The sequence below is a fragment of the Anabrus simplex genome, chromosome 2, assembly GCF_040414725.1.
Source record: "Anabrus simplex isolate iqAnaSimp1 chromosome 2, ASM4041472v1, whole genome shotgun sequence".
Lineage (NCBI taxonomy): Eukaryota > Metazoa > Arthropoda > Insecta > Orthoptera > Tettigoniidae > Anabrus > Anabrus simplex.
In genome coordinates, this window is record NC_090266.1 from 1,060,751,223 (window position 1) to 1,060,767,260 (window position 16,038).

A 16,038-nucleotide genomic window follows, 5' to 3' on the forward strand; every position below is an offset into this window, starting at 1 on the left:
TGAATGTTCCAGTTGACCAGAAAATGGATAAAATCGCAAGAATATGTCTCAAAGTGTTATGCTGTACTCACGCAAACGAACGTATATACGCGAGAAATAGAACGTTACGGAGAAGGATGTGCATTGTATCTCAGAATTAACAAATATTTGAGGATAGTTTTTGGTTTTATAAGGTGTTAACAGTTCTTTCAGTAATTTAAACGAGTGTGTTATTCAAGCGGAGCGTATGCCTATCGCCTTCAAGTTGCCCCCCAAAGCGTGACGTCATCAGAGGTATAGTACGGCCTGGATCTTACGAAGGCAGTGGCTCTACCGCTACAACCGGATTACTCATCGGTATTACCCGCTCCGCTCCCAGCTCTATCTGAGAGCATATTTAGGCAGGAGAACACAACATAGTACCGTAGCTAATTGCAAATATGACGTCGATGATAAATTTATCAAGAACTTCCAAATCTCGTTTAGTCCATGAACTCACAGAATTTTAGGGGCTCTTTATTTGTTATACTAGCTACAGTACCCGTCGTTGACGGGACAACCATATGGAATGTGCAAAGTTATAAAATTGATCAAAGTTATCAAACTCCCCAGTAACTTTCAGCCAATATTCAGGCATGCTGTTTCACTCGGGCAAATACAGTAGAGATAATACGCGTCACTTACGGATTTAGCCTTGCTAAAATGGGAGACAATTCGACGGTGGCGCTCCTAGTGACTTGACCTGAACAAATCGCGCTAAATTCAAATATCAATGGAAATGTATATACGGAAATGGATAAATAAATTACGTCTAGAAAGAAAGTGTTATTGAGATATTAACTTCGAAGTTGCTAAAGCAATTCTGGATAAATGAATGAAGAATTATTTAAAAGGTTATTACTCAAAGACTGAAATTAGACATATAAACAAGGTGTGAAATGGACTGCTGTGAAATGGCTTGATCTTTCATTTATGCATTACTTTTTTAGCTTTAGCATTCCTGCTTGAACTCCTACGGTTGGATTTGTCTTTTTTCCTCATTTAAAAACATTGTATCATCACATTAAGACATTTGTCAATAAAAATATCGGCACATTCCTTACACATATGATGCAATGAATTAACATTTAATAGCTGGACAATTTTCCTCTTAACATGAAGCCTACTAACAGAAAGAAAATCTATAAAATCCCGGCTTTAATGTGAGAAGAGGGATAAAAGAAAGAAAAGTATGAAAATGTTGTCGATAGTGATGCTTTGAGGAATATTTACGTACAATTAGAGTAAAAATGTAACATACCCTTGGCTGTATAGTCGAGGATTTTTAAAGTCGCTGGCCTGGAAATGATCTGAACAGATCTTATAATTCTTATATAAGCGTAACGTCCCTTCTTTCTTGTACACCTTATCAAAATCACTTGTGACATTTCAAAACCCACAGATCACACCTACAACAACACATCAGTATTGAAGGTTAACTGCTGCACTATAGAATAAAATATGCGTATTACATTTTATGCCAGTTAAAATATGGGTCGAGCAGGTCAGAAGATTATGAAGTACTATAAAAATCTCTGTCACTGGAAGAATATATATGCAAACACAATATTACTTACATGTTCTTGTCACGAGGGAACCTGAAGAACGACCGCGCATTTTTGTCTACTTCGTAATTACTGCAGCCAAACACAGCACATACCTTTCCCTTCATGTTGAGAGGAGATATCAAGGAATGACACACACTACTATTTATTTATGTCAACTCACTGAAAACGCATAAATAACACCAAAAACTTCACACAAAAATACACGTGCTCTTATGAGAGAATCATTACTGTTCAGGTGTATCCACTAGAGTGAGCTCCAGTAGCTGTCCCTCGATATCTCGCTCAGTGTCGCGTATTAATCCCTACTGTATTTGACTCGGGCAATGTCTGGTCACGCTCCCAGAATTATTTGCGGCCGTATTCGGACCAAAGGTCTCCACTGTGTGTTACACACACCGCCGTCTCGATCCTCCTATAAACTTACTGCCTGTTCTATGCCAATGCTTTCGTGATCTCCAGGCCGTACTGTAGCTCTGATGACGTCACGCTTTGGGAGGGACTTGGAGGAGATACGCATCCACTCCGCTTGAATAACACACTCGTTTAAATTACTTAAGAAACTGTTAACACCTTATAAAACCAAAAACTATTCATAAATATTTGTTAGTTCTGACATACAATGCATATCCTTCCTCGCGTATATCCGTTCGTTTCCGTGAGTACAGGCTAACACTTGAGATATTCTTGCGATTTCTATCCATTTTCTAGTCAACTGGAACATTCACATCATACAAACTGATAGAAAACAAGCAGCCATTTACCAATACAGTATACTACAAATGTAAATTATTTCTGTACCACCAATTCAGTACCTACAAGAAAGATTACGAGTATGCTAACCTCCAAGAATAACAAAACATTTACTGTCACTGTCATGAAATTCAGTTATTGTTTCAAAAATGTAGGTTTTAAACAGCAAATAATACATATACAATTATTTTCATATTCAGTTTTCATGGAATAACCCTTTTCCATTACCTATGATATGAAATTTGATAGGAAAAATCTCAGCAGTGTTATTTCACAATACATATCCAGATATACCGAATTAAAATGAGCCTTAAGTCTGATTACATAAATATATATGTAATGTTACCCATGTTTTTGACATAGGGCCTACACATTTTTAACTCACCATCTGGACGAAACACTCTTATTTCCCTCAGAATTTAGTCTTCAGGAAATTGGTTGATACACACAACTGTGTAGTGATTAACTATTAATTTCCCCCTAGGAATAACCTTCTTCCATAACCTAACTCTTTCTTCATCTGAAAAAAAAAACACAAATACTGGAGTGTACTCTCCCCGTTTATAATTTGCCTTGCAGCCAGGCACACAGCAACTCTTCAAAATCAAATCAAATCAAAATCTCTTTATTTGCAAATGAGGTGTCTACCTCGGTGGCAAATGGTACACTAAAATACATTATTGTCAAGCACTAAATTTTAAATTAACAGGAGACGAAGAAAATTTTCCTAGAATACAATATTATACAATTTACGCTAATAATTTTTTCTATTAAACACACACATCATCCTTAATAAATTTATATTGTTTACAAAATTCTACTTATAATATCTTACAAACATAGTCAACTCATATACAGTACGGTATGTGAAATTACGTCTAATAATACTATACAACTGGTATAAGATTAAAATTAACATTGAATTTATTTACATATTTATATTTTACCCATTTTGGAACCTAAGTAGCATAACGACCTGCTGCGTCTTAACCAGAGCCCCTTTTGCCACCACTTTTCAGAGTTCCTGAAGGGCCTTCACAGCTACCGTAGCGGTCCCAGGGCCCTCGAAGTCCCCACTGTACTTCATCCCCACAGGCAGTCCCCTACTTGGGCTGTCCAAACTCCTTAGACCAGGGGATGGAATTAATTTAATCACACACATTTATTATTTACAATATCCTGCACTGGTCGAATGCCCTCTAACATTTAATTTATTATCTCTGTTGTTGTTTATTCTCTTCTTGAATATCTGTACAGATTTTGGAAAAGGATCAAACACTACCCCTGGTAAACTGTTCCACTCCTTCACAGCCTTCCCAATGAAAGAAAATTTACCCCAATCGCTTCTGCTAAAATTCCTTCTAATTTTGTACTTGTGGTCAGTTCTACCAATATAATTATTTTCCAACCGAAGCCTCTCACGGATATCTCCCCATGCTTCTTCTCATGTATAGGCTCTATATAATCCTATAAGTCTACTTTTCTCCCTTCTCTTACTTAAAGTTTCCCACCCAAGTTCCTTTAACATTTCTGATACACTACTCTTTCTCCTGAAATCCCCTGTTACAAACCTTCCTGCTTTCCTCTGCACACCATCTAGTTCTTTTATTAGGTATTCTTGGTGAGGATCCCAAACACTGTTTGCATATTCCAATAATGGACGAACCATACTTAAGTAACTTTTTTCTTTTAATTCTTTGTTGCATCCTTTAAGTAGCCTCATTATGACATGTAACGATCTGTATGCTTTCCCAACAACGTCATCAACATGACCCTTCCAGTGCAAATTACTTTCAAATCTCACACCTAAGTATTTGCACTTGCCATCTTTTGGGATAACTACCTCATCCAAAGTATATTCAAATTCAGTTTTAAAGCTCCTGTTTGTAAATGTTGTAACAGTTGATTTGCCTCCATTAATCTTCATATTATTTTCTTCAACCCATTCTTGGATACTGTCAAGGTCCCTTTGTAATTCTGAACAATCCCCAATGTTATTTATTTCCCTGTAAACAATTATGTCATCTGCATACAATCTTATTTTCGATGTTATATTGCTCCCTAAGTCATTTGCGTATATTAAGAAAAGTAACGGACCGATTATACTACCCTGTGCAATTCCCTTCCAGACTTTCTCTTCCTGTGATATATTATTTCCTACTTGGACTTTCTGAACCCTTGAATTTAGAAATGTTCTTATCCAACGTATAACCCTTACGTCCAATCCTATTCCCTCCAATTTCTTTAATAATATTCCATGTTCCACTCTATCAAAGGCTTTGGAAAGATCTATGGCTATGCAATCTAACTGGCCTCCTGAATCTAACTGATCTGATATGTCCTGCTGAAATCCCACCAGTTGTGCCTCGCAAGAAAATTTCTTTCTAAATCCATACTGGCTCCTCATGAACCAATTTTTATCATCACATATCCCTCTGATGTACTTTGCTATTAAACTCTCCAGAATTTTACAAACTATACTGGTCAGGCTGATTTGTCTGTAGTTCTCTGGTTTCCTTTATCATCCTTTCCTTTATAAATTGGTATTATTATAGATTCCTTCCATTCCTTTGGTATCACACTATTATTTATGACATAGTCAAAGAGAAATTTTAAATAAGGCACTATATACCACCCCATTGTCTTTAATACCTCCCCAGTAATTTGATCACTTCCTGCTGCTTTTCCTTGCTGAAGCAGTTGGATTTCTCTGAAAATATCTTCATTTGTGAATGAGAAGCTTCTTGTTTCCCTCTGTCTCTCACCCTCTCTATCTTCTGTTACGGTTTCCAAGTCCTGACAATCTTCTACTGAATCTCGGAATTCCCTACTAAAGAGGTTTGCTTTCTCAGTATCTGTTAAATAGTGTTCACCCCCTTCTCCCACCATTGTAGGAATTTGGATTCCTTTTCCTTTTTGATTCCTAATATATGAATACAGCTTTTGCCATTTCCCTTTGTGGTCATTACGCTCTTGAAGAATGCCATTCATATAATTCTCTTTTGCTTCCTTTTTCACTCTATTCAGTTCTCTCATTAGTTGTTTTCTAGTTTCTCTATTCTCCCTACCTTCTTTGATTTTCCTGTTTACTATTCTACATTTTCTTTTTAATTTTCTTATTTCCCTTGTGTAATAAACAGGGTCTGAGGTCATTTTACCCTTCTTAACAGGTACAAATCTCTTCTCTCCTTCCCAAATGATTCCTTTAAATTTAGCCCAAAGTGTATCCACATTATTCCCTTCACTTATCCAACAACTGAATTGTGATTTAAGGTGAGTCCCAAATTCATCATCTTTAGTTTTTCTGTATAATTTCTTGTCTTTTGTGACCCTCTTATTAAACATTTTTGGTACGAGTCCTACATCCATTATTACAGCCTTATGGTCACCTATTCCTTCAATTACCTCAGTTTTATCAACAATTTCCCATGGTTTAACCAAGAGTACATCTAGCAAGTTATTGAGACGAGTTGGTTCTTGTACTACTTGTGTAAATCCTCCCTCCCAGATTAACTTATTTGCCAGTTTCTGTTCATGGACTTCACTTGCATTTCCATTCCATTCAACTTCAGGCAAGTTTAGATCTCCCCCAATTATTACCGTATCATTATTGTTTTTATGAGTATAATCTATTATCTTCTCAAATATTTCCATATCTCTTTCCTCTCTTCCAGGCCTATATGTTCCTATAATTCCCACCTCCTTCATATTATCACAAACTAATTTTATCCCTAATATTTCATCCCTTTCATCAGTAAACCATTCATGCGAACAATAAGTTTCCTTCACCAGAATAAATACCCCTCCTCCTTTTTTATCTCCTCGGTCTCTACGATAGACTGTATACCCTTCTGGAAATACTTCTGTATTACCCACCCCTTCTCTCAACCACGATTCCACTCCTATCACCACATCCGTCTCATAAGATTCCATCAATGTACCGAATTTTAATTGTTTATTTACTACACTCTTAGCAAGGTGATTTCTCTCACTGATAATCTTCATTCAATTATATACACTTCATAGTTGATAATAAAACGCTGAATGCACTAACTCAATTCATTTTACACTAGGGATATAACATTACACAAATAAACTACACAATTAAAACACTGCAGAGCGATATTCTTAACCTATAGCCTCATGTGAATACACGCTCACACTAAGTTTTCTTCACTAATTGAGGACTTTCCACTTAATAGTGTAGTCGATAACGACTCAGTCCGATATATATCCGAGTAAATATGCGACCAACGTTAAACATTTCAATAAAACAGTAAAGAATTCACATGTAACTCAACTAGCTCACGTGCTAAACTTCCCCCCTAACGATCAGCTAATTGCTTTCCCGCGCTTGCTACAGTACGGCCTGTACTTCACGAAGGCATTGTCTATGCGAGGATTTTTGCTAATAGACTGTGACAAAATTTCTCCGCTAGATGTCAGACATAGACGCACAATGTTTCCAACTTATTCGAATGACGGCAGCCTACAAAACACTATGCAGTATGGTCATATGTTCACCGAAGCTCGTAAATTACATCAGTAGAGCGGCAATATTACTTGTATGAAGTTTCAGTCACAATTTAAAGATTTTCCTGGACGGAGAATTGGAGTGGTACCGTACCGGTACTTTTTGGTGTTCTTGTCAACGCAATATCAGTTGATACGAGATCTTACGAACTTGGTTAGGATAATATCACTAACAGTTTGCTGATGTTCTTTGACCTCACACTGTAACAAAACACATTCTGAAAAGGAAGTCGTCGCAAGTCCTCGTATTCCGCTCGTACATTTGAAGGACTTCGACAATAGGGCACAGCAGCTTAAGGGGAGGTTGTAAGCCCTATACTGGCAATGTTAAATTGGCGAAATTTGACTGCAGTTATTTCAGAAACTAAGAAACCTATGAGGTTGAACTTATGAATAGTGCTGGATACATGCTTTGCCAATACAGTGACTTTTTTGTTTTAATGCCGAGTGAAAAGTTTAATTTCTATATATTTTTTTAAAGTACACTGAATTTTCCCCATATTTTACCATAAAATGTTGGACAACTTCCATGATTAAATTAGGAACAAAACAATAGAAAGTCAGTAACACCATAGCTAAGTATAGAATAACTATACAAAATTTCACACATCTCGGTAAAGAACTTCCTGAAAAAATGCAATAATATATTACCATGGTAATATTTTGAGAAAAATTGATTTAAAGTTGACAGTACCTTCAGTGCATGCCAAAGCCATATTCTGGACTTTCACTGTTGATCTCATCATCTCTGGCTCTCTTCCTAGACCTCTGCAGCCGCCTGGCCCTCTTTGCCAGCTTTTCTGCATCTAAATCAGCTTTAGTAACCCGCATCCCGTCGAGATCTTGGAAAATCTTCAGTGCATTCATTCTTGGTTGAATACCTAGCTGCTGCAGCACTTGAAGTCGCCCCACATTTCCCTCATTAAATGCCAATACTGTATCATTAACTCCTAGAATCAGTGTCTGATACACCACAAATACTCGCTTCGGAACCCTAGCCCACATAACACTATTAAAATCTTTCATTAGGGTTTTGGGTTTTCCATGTAAGCACTTTTTCAGAAGGTCAGGATGTGCTAGACTTCTGAATATTGGCTTGATTACATCAGCCACAGACATAGGCAATGAATGTTTATGTGAATAGCTTTCTCCTGTAACTTTGGACCTATTATATTTACACCAGGAAGACAAACCTTTGGTACAAAGACAGTGCTGGGGAACTTCATCTGTAGAAATTTTGTGTAAGAAAATTGCCCAGACAGCTTTCCTCATTTCCTCCACACTAATGGTGCCATTCCACAACAGTCTTGTAATGTATCTATTTCTTTGTCACTAAGCCTACCCTTTCCTTAACATCTTCCAATTTTTTCCCTTTGTATTCACTGCGCAGTCTCCGGGGACGGGACCCCATTCGTTTCTGGATATGACCTATACATTCCAGTTTCTCAATAATTATTTCCCCATAAGGCTTCTTTTGGACAACACTTGCAAAAGCCTTGCTGTCCCCATCCCCTAGATATTTAAAAGGAACTAATCTGGAAGACAAAAAATATTGCAATTCCCAGGCTTGGAGGAACAAATCCAGAAAGGAGGCGTGGCTCTCTTACGTCATGTGGCATTTAAATGGACTTTAAATGGTGTTTGGGGCGTTTTTCAGCAAAAAAACACATGCAAATTATAAAACTGACCTCCATGTACCAAAATTACCAAAAATCTAAAAATGGGTTTTTTGAACCCAAAATAGCTTACAACCTCCCCTTTAACGAACTCCTGCAGTTGCTTTACCAGAGCAACCAAACAAGGCTTTTGGGTATCGAACTCCTTCTCTGTCCTGATGCATAATCAGTTCCATTTAGCGGTGTCGAAGCTCTAGGCAGTGAGATGTTGCTGACGCAAATGTCACACTCCATCCTCTCTAACACGAACCAAATACCCGCAAAGGATTTGTTTTCCTATTTCTAGTCTAATTGGGATATTATCGTCTGGATATTTGAGGTTGTCCAAAATGTCTAAACATGAAGACGTTTGTTTTGTGATTGTCCGTCACAATTCTTATCACAAGGAATCCAATATCCTCCACGGCTTTAATTACCTTCTGAATTAAAAAAAAAAACGCAGCCTGTTTCCAGTCATTCGACCGGGTCAGGAATGGAATTAATGAAGCCCCATCTAGCGGCGGGGATATGAATTGTGCCGGCTCCCGAAGCCTGTCTCACTCCTCTGGGGCAATGATTAATGAATGACAGATGAAATGAAATAATATTCGAGAGTGTTGCTGGAATGAAATATGACAGGGAAAACCGGAGTACCTGAAAAAAAAATCCTGTCCCTCTCCGCTTTGTCCAGCACGAATCACACATGAAGTGACCGGGATTTGAACCACGGAACCCAGCGACGAGAGGACGGCGCGCTGCCGCCTGAGCCACGGAGGCTCCATCACCTTCTGAAATAAGGTGCAAAGGCAGAGATGAAAGAGTAATCTGTGGATATCCAATTAGCTCCTTTAACAGGTCCTTGTCTAGATAAAGCCGACAGCCGCTTTTCTCTTAATTCCCTTCTAGACGGTATTTCATGATGTCGTACCTTTTCTGGCTGCGAACCACCTTGCCGAGATTGGAAAAATGGTATACAACAGTTGAATATTTCGGGGAAAGAATCTGAAGTTTCAGTTTTACAAAAAAATATACTTTGCACAAACGGAAAGAAACAAGTACACCTTAAAACTACTTTTGAAATATCTATAAACATACAGTAACATGATTAATTCATTTCACAGTCCTATACAAAATATATCTTGTACGAATGGAAGTGACCAGACACGTTCACTCATTGTACGAAATAACTCAGCTTTTCACACACATTCATGCACCAGTAACACACTGCTACACCCACACTGACAGCGAAGATTGTGCGTCTACTACTGCACTCTTACGGCGACTTGAAGAAATATTGTTATTCGAGCCTTCCTATGTTAAACTAGTGGCATAGAGCAGGCAGTATAAGGCCCGAGCTTATCTGGACGAGTTTCACAGTGGGGAGTGCAAGTGGTAAGCCGAGCTTATCTGTGACAGGTTTAAGCTAAGGATTCAGTTCAGATAGTAGAGCGCTGGCCTTCTTATAGCCCAACTTGGCAGGTTTGATCCTGTCTCAGTCCTGTGGTGAAGGTACTCAAATTCATAGTTAGTGGGACGTAAAACCAATAACATTAACATTAAATAACTTATATTTCTGAAAATATTTCGAGGCTCGTGAAATAATACAGTTTCCGTGTTCCGATATACAGTAAAAGAGACAAAAATGTCGGTCGGTCACTTACTTTCTTGGCTTACGCTGCGTGAACCATCAACGATAGACCCCAAGTGTAAGCGTGCGAATTGTAGAGCATAGAAACCTCTACAAAAAAGTCCGCGATGGTATATACCTATTTCCAACCGTTTGCCCTCTGGAAGCGATTTTATGCTATACTCAGCGGTAAAAAAAGTGTAACTCCTTAACATTAAATAAATATTTCGATATTATCCTCGAATTCCTCATGGAAATAAATTGTTTGACCTCCTCCAGTATTTTATAAGGATTACAATAACCTTGTCAGGACATTATTTGCATGAATGGTTCAGAAGTTATGGCCATTTTAGACTGTAGAATACGGACGGGCGAGTGACCGTTTTTAAGCGATGTATAACCTACAAGTCAATCAATCATAGGCTACGGATGTAAACAAAGATGAGAATTGAATCATTGCGTATGCGCAAGCATTACCAACTTCGGAGATGTTCAGCTTAGTAAAGCTGCACATGGTCCCCCTACTGTGAAACTCGTAGTGTTTAAGCCAAAGAGTAAGACTTGCTTAAACGGCGTGCGTGGCTTACTAAAGCTTCGGCTTAAACTCAAACTGTGAAACCGGATCGAGACAGCGGTGGTTATACACTACAGTGAGATTAAGTTGTCATGGGTTATTGTGTCGCTCCAAATTGTAGAAGTTACTAGGTTACTAGAAGGGACTAGGTTATTTAGATTCCCGAAAGATAAGAACAGGAGGGCAAAATGGGTTCAAAATTGCCGACGTGATTAGTTTCTGCTAGTGACTTTACGTGGCACCGACACAGACAGGTCTTATAGCGACGATGGGATAGGAAAAGGCTAGGAGTGGAAAGGAAGCGGCCGTGGACTTAATTAAGGTGTGAAAATAGGAAACCACGGAAAACCATCTTCAGGGCTGCCGACAGTGGAATTCGAACCCACTATCTCCCGGATGCAAGCTTACAGCTGCGGGCCCTTAACCGCACGGCCAGCTCGCTCGGTGACGTGATAAGTGGCAGCCCACAGAATATTCGCAGCTGTGTGAAGTTAGTATAACCTTTGTTAGATAAAAATAAATAATCACCAAGTTTAATTATGATATTTGCTTTTGTGGTGTAGTGGTTAGTGTGATTAGCTGCCACCCCTGGAGGCTCGGGTCCGATTCCTCGGCTCTGCCAAGAAATTTGAAAAGTGGTACGAGGACTGGAACGGGGTCCACTCAGCGTCGGGAGTTCAACTGATTAGCCTATAAAGGTGTTCGATTCCCTCATCAGCTATCCTCGAAGTGGTTTTCCGTGGTTTCCCACTTCTTCTCCAGGCAAATGCCGGGTTGGTACCTAACTTAAGACCACGGCCGCTTCCGTCCTCTTCCTTGTCTACCTCTTCCAATCTTCTCATCCTCCGACAAGGCCCCTGTTCAGCATTGCAGGTAAGGCCGCCTGGTCGAGGTACTTGTACCCCTCTCGAGTTGTATCCCCGACCCAAAGTCTGACGCTCAAGGATACTGCCCTTGGGGCGGTAGAGGTGGGTATTATTATTATTATTATTATTATTATTATTATTATTATTATTATTACATAAAATGTATATCACCGAGGAAGCGGCTGCGGGTCTTCGGCCACGTGGTTATCAGTTTGCATTCAGGAGATAGTGGGTTCGGCAGCCCTGAAGATGGCTATCCGCGGTTTCCCATTTTCACACCAGGCAAAAGCTGGGGATGTGCCTTAATTAAAGCCACGGTCGTTTCCTTCCCACTCCTAGATCTTTCCTCTCCCATCGTCGCCATAAGACCTATCTATTTCGGTATGATATAAAGAGAATTGTAATAAAATATATTGCATTATAACAGTAAACTCGTGTCGTCATCCCGTGGCAGTGCGGCTCTTTTTTTTTTTTTTCAGACACACCCGCAATAGATGTGAGCTGCATGTACCATTTCGACCACATATTATTCTTTAATTTCCGGCAGTATCGGGAATTGAACCTGGACCCCGAGGACGGCTGTTAAATCAACCGTTACGCTACGAAAGCAGTTTTCTAAATGCCCGTTTATTTTTGTTACTAGAAATGTAGCTTAATTGCTGGCTTTAATATTCATTATAATAGGCCTAATGTTGTCTTAGGCCTTAGCCAATCCGGTATGTATTTATTTAATTTTAATCGTTCACACTTCTTTGATCATTATATTACTTTTGTTCATGCTTGCAAACTCGCTTGCTTTTATTATTTTTGTTTCCGTTATTCTATTTTTCCTATGTTTTTAAATTTTTAATTGTTTTGGCTTGAGGCGCTAAATGGCTAATACAATTAAAGATTTAGTATAGAATATAGATTGAAATTATAATATACCCGTTCCTTCTTCTTCTTCCTCTTCCACCACCTCTTCTTCTTTTTATTCTTCTTCTTCTTCTTCTTCTTCATTATCTGTTTACCTCCCAGGGTCGGTTTTCCCCTCGGACTCAGCGAGGGATCCCACCTTTACCGCTCAAGGGCAGTGTCCTGGAGCTTCAGACTCTGGGTCGGGATACAACTGGGGAGGATGGCCAGTACCTCGCCCAGGCGGCCTCATCTGCTATGCTGAACAGGGGCCTTGCAGGGGAATGGGAAGATTGGAAGGGATAGACAAGGAAGAGGGAAGGAAGCGGCCGTGGCCTGAAGTTAGGTACCATCCCGGCATTTGCCTGGAGCAGAAGTGGGAAACCGCGAAAAACCACTTCCAGGATGGCTGAGGTGGGAATCGAACCCACTTCTACTCAGTTGACCTCCCAAGGCCGAGTGGACCCCGTTCCAGCCCTCGAACCACTTTTCAAATTTCATGGCAGAGCCGGGAATCGAACCCGGGCCTCCTTGGGTGGGAGCTAATCACATTAACAACTACACCACAGAGGCGGTCATACCCGTTTTCTGCAAATGGAAAATTTTAAGGGTGCTGTCAGAAATGGTATGAACATTTTGAAATAATCTGAAACATTTTCGTAGGTTTTCATATTCGAAGGAAATTCTTATTAAACCTCGAATATAATAGGTTTAAATTTTAAGACCCACTAACGGTCTCAAATACGCCTAATAGTACTGCAGAAGATAAAATAGGCCTACAATGTATTACCTAAGTAAGGTATTAATTTAATTATGACGTCTGATATGCATTTTCAGATTTCGCTATTTATTTTCATTACACTCCGTAGGCCCCTTCGTGTTTAAAACATGTAAAATTTGTACATGATAAAGCAGAAGTCGGACAGGCTTCCACCGGGATCTCCGGTTTCCCTATGTCCCTTTCATTCTAGTGATGCTCCATTTATTCGTTAATTATTATTTACCGGGCGAGTTGGCCGTGCGGTTAGGGGCGCGCAGCTGTAAGCTTGCATCCGGGAGAAAGTGGGTTCGAGCCCGACTGTCGGCATCCCTGAAGATGGTTTTCCGTGGTTTCCCATTTTCACATCAGGCAAATGCTGAGGCTGAACCTAAATTAAGGCCAAGGCTGCTTCCTTCCCACTCTTAGGCCTTCCCTATCCCATCGTCGCCATAAGACTTAACGGTGTCGGTGCGACGTAAAGCCAATTCAAAAAAAATATTATCCCCTCGCATGTGCGTGACAAGCGAGTTGAGAACCGGCAGATATTCTTCTTCTTCCTCCTATTTTATGTGGGGTCTGCCTTCTTCCATTTCGCCCTCCATTCTCTCCGGTCTTCAGCGTCTGCAGAATGAACCCCTGCAACTATCATACCCTCCCTCAGACAGTACATCCACCGATTTTAAGGTGAGCGTCGAGGCTGTTGTTCATCTGGGCTGAGTGTAAGTGTTACATGTAACAAGCTTTAATAGCTTCACCGAACGCACTCATTCACAGAGCTTACTAGTGTCCTTGGACTATCAGCGTGCCTTTGACAGTGTGACTCATCAGTATCTGCTAAAATGTTTAAAATGGCATGGTCTTAGTTTTACATTTATCTCTTACATTCAGTGTCTATACACAAACGTATCTGCGATTTTGTAAATTAATGGCTTTCACACTAAAACCATTCCCATTAATAGGTCAGTAAAACAAGGACGTCAGGATTCGATGATGCTATTTACCTTGGCCATAAATCCTCTAATTTGCAAGCTGCGTAAGGAAATAGGAGGAATAACACAAGGGAGTGCAAAGCTCGCGGCAGCTGCTTACGCGGATGACGTCAGTGTAATATTAACATCGGATAACGATATACTCCACATGCGAAATGCTCTTGCACAGTTCAATGCTGTATCTGGGTTGTCTATTAACTATCGTAAATACAAAGTGATTCCCTTAGGAGACTGGGCATCATTACCTCAACTCCCACCGCCACAAACGGTAGAAACACACAAGATACTTGGAATATATTACGCTCGAAAGACCAGTGACATGAATCAACAAAACTGGGGGCCTGTTGTTAACAAGATAAAAGTCTATGCAAAGGAACTCTACTGCCGAGACGTCTCTCTAATCCAAAGGATCTGGACTGCCCACACATACCTTTTATCATAAGGCTGGTATCTTGCACAAGTACTACCACTGCCTGCAACGTTTGCTACACAGATAATATGTGCTATTTCCTGGTTCATTTGGCGTGGAAATATCTTCCGAGTACCCATAACTACCTTGTGTCTTCCGCCAACATCTGGTGGACTTGGGTTGGTAAACGTCATCATTAAATGTCAAGCCCTCTTCTTGAGTCGTGGAAGAAAAATAGAAGTGAACCAACGGAGCTTCTCATCTGCTTGGCTGAAACACTGGTCTGCTGTGACGGACTTGCGCAATCCACCTGATCTTCGGATTGTCCCGTCTTCCCTGAAGTATCTCCGCAATTATTTGCAAGAATGGTGCTATTTGACGGAAGCCAAATTCGTACCAGAAGTACAATTAACACGTCGGGGTTATGCTGATTTATTTCGTATAACACCTACAACACTCATGCGTTTATTTCATCATGTCCCTTCAAACACAGACTTTCGACAACTTTGGAAAAACATTAGTGCTTCTCATCTCCCTGCCAAAGTGCGATCTACATGTATATGGTAGTACATAACGGAACAGCTATATCGAATACGAATGACTGATTTGGACTCCTGCTCATATTGTGCTCAAGGTGACTCAATACTTCACAGACTGACCACTTGTCTGAGGGTCCGACCGGTGTATATGCAAGCAAAAGCATTTCTACAACAAATGAACTTCACAATCGCTAGAGAGAACCAATTCATAAGACCAGATTACCTCCTTAACCCAAGAACAAAACACAATTTTACACTCTGGATAATTGGACACACTGTCCATTTTATAATGACTACTGATGGACACCTGGACAAGGAACTTTACGGTGCATACCTGAAAAGAACAAGATGGAAGTCGGTTGCTCCCCGAGTGTGGACATTATCTAAGTGCTTTGTATTTTATTTTTTACTAAGTATTTTGTTGTTGGTGTTTTTGTTTGGTTTTGTTACAGGAGTTGCGAAAGTGCAGCAGGAATTTTGAACACATTACAGACTCTGAAACCCCAATAGAGAGAAATTTAAACACAGTACAGTCACGTCTTTGTCTATGTGAAACTAGTTTGTGTAACTTCCTAGGTATGTCTAACATTTGAATGACAAACGATAACAAGTAAAATGTAAATAGCATAGAAAAAACAATCCAGTACGTACCGAAATTACAATATTTATTTGAAGACGCAACAGTAAAAAAATATGTAATTGGCTTACCGGTATTTGATAAATGAATATGTCTATAACTTAAAAAAAGTTACGGATAGTGGAAGCCTTTACCTTCCACCCCTCCCAGGGCCTTCATGGCCTGTACGGAGATGACTTTGCTTTGCTATTTTACTGCAAAGTGTTACTTTTAAGAATA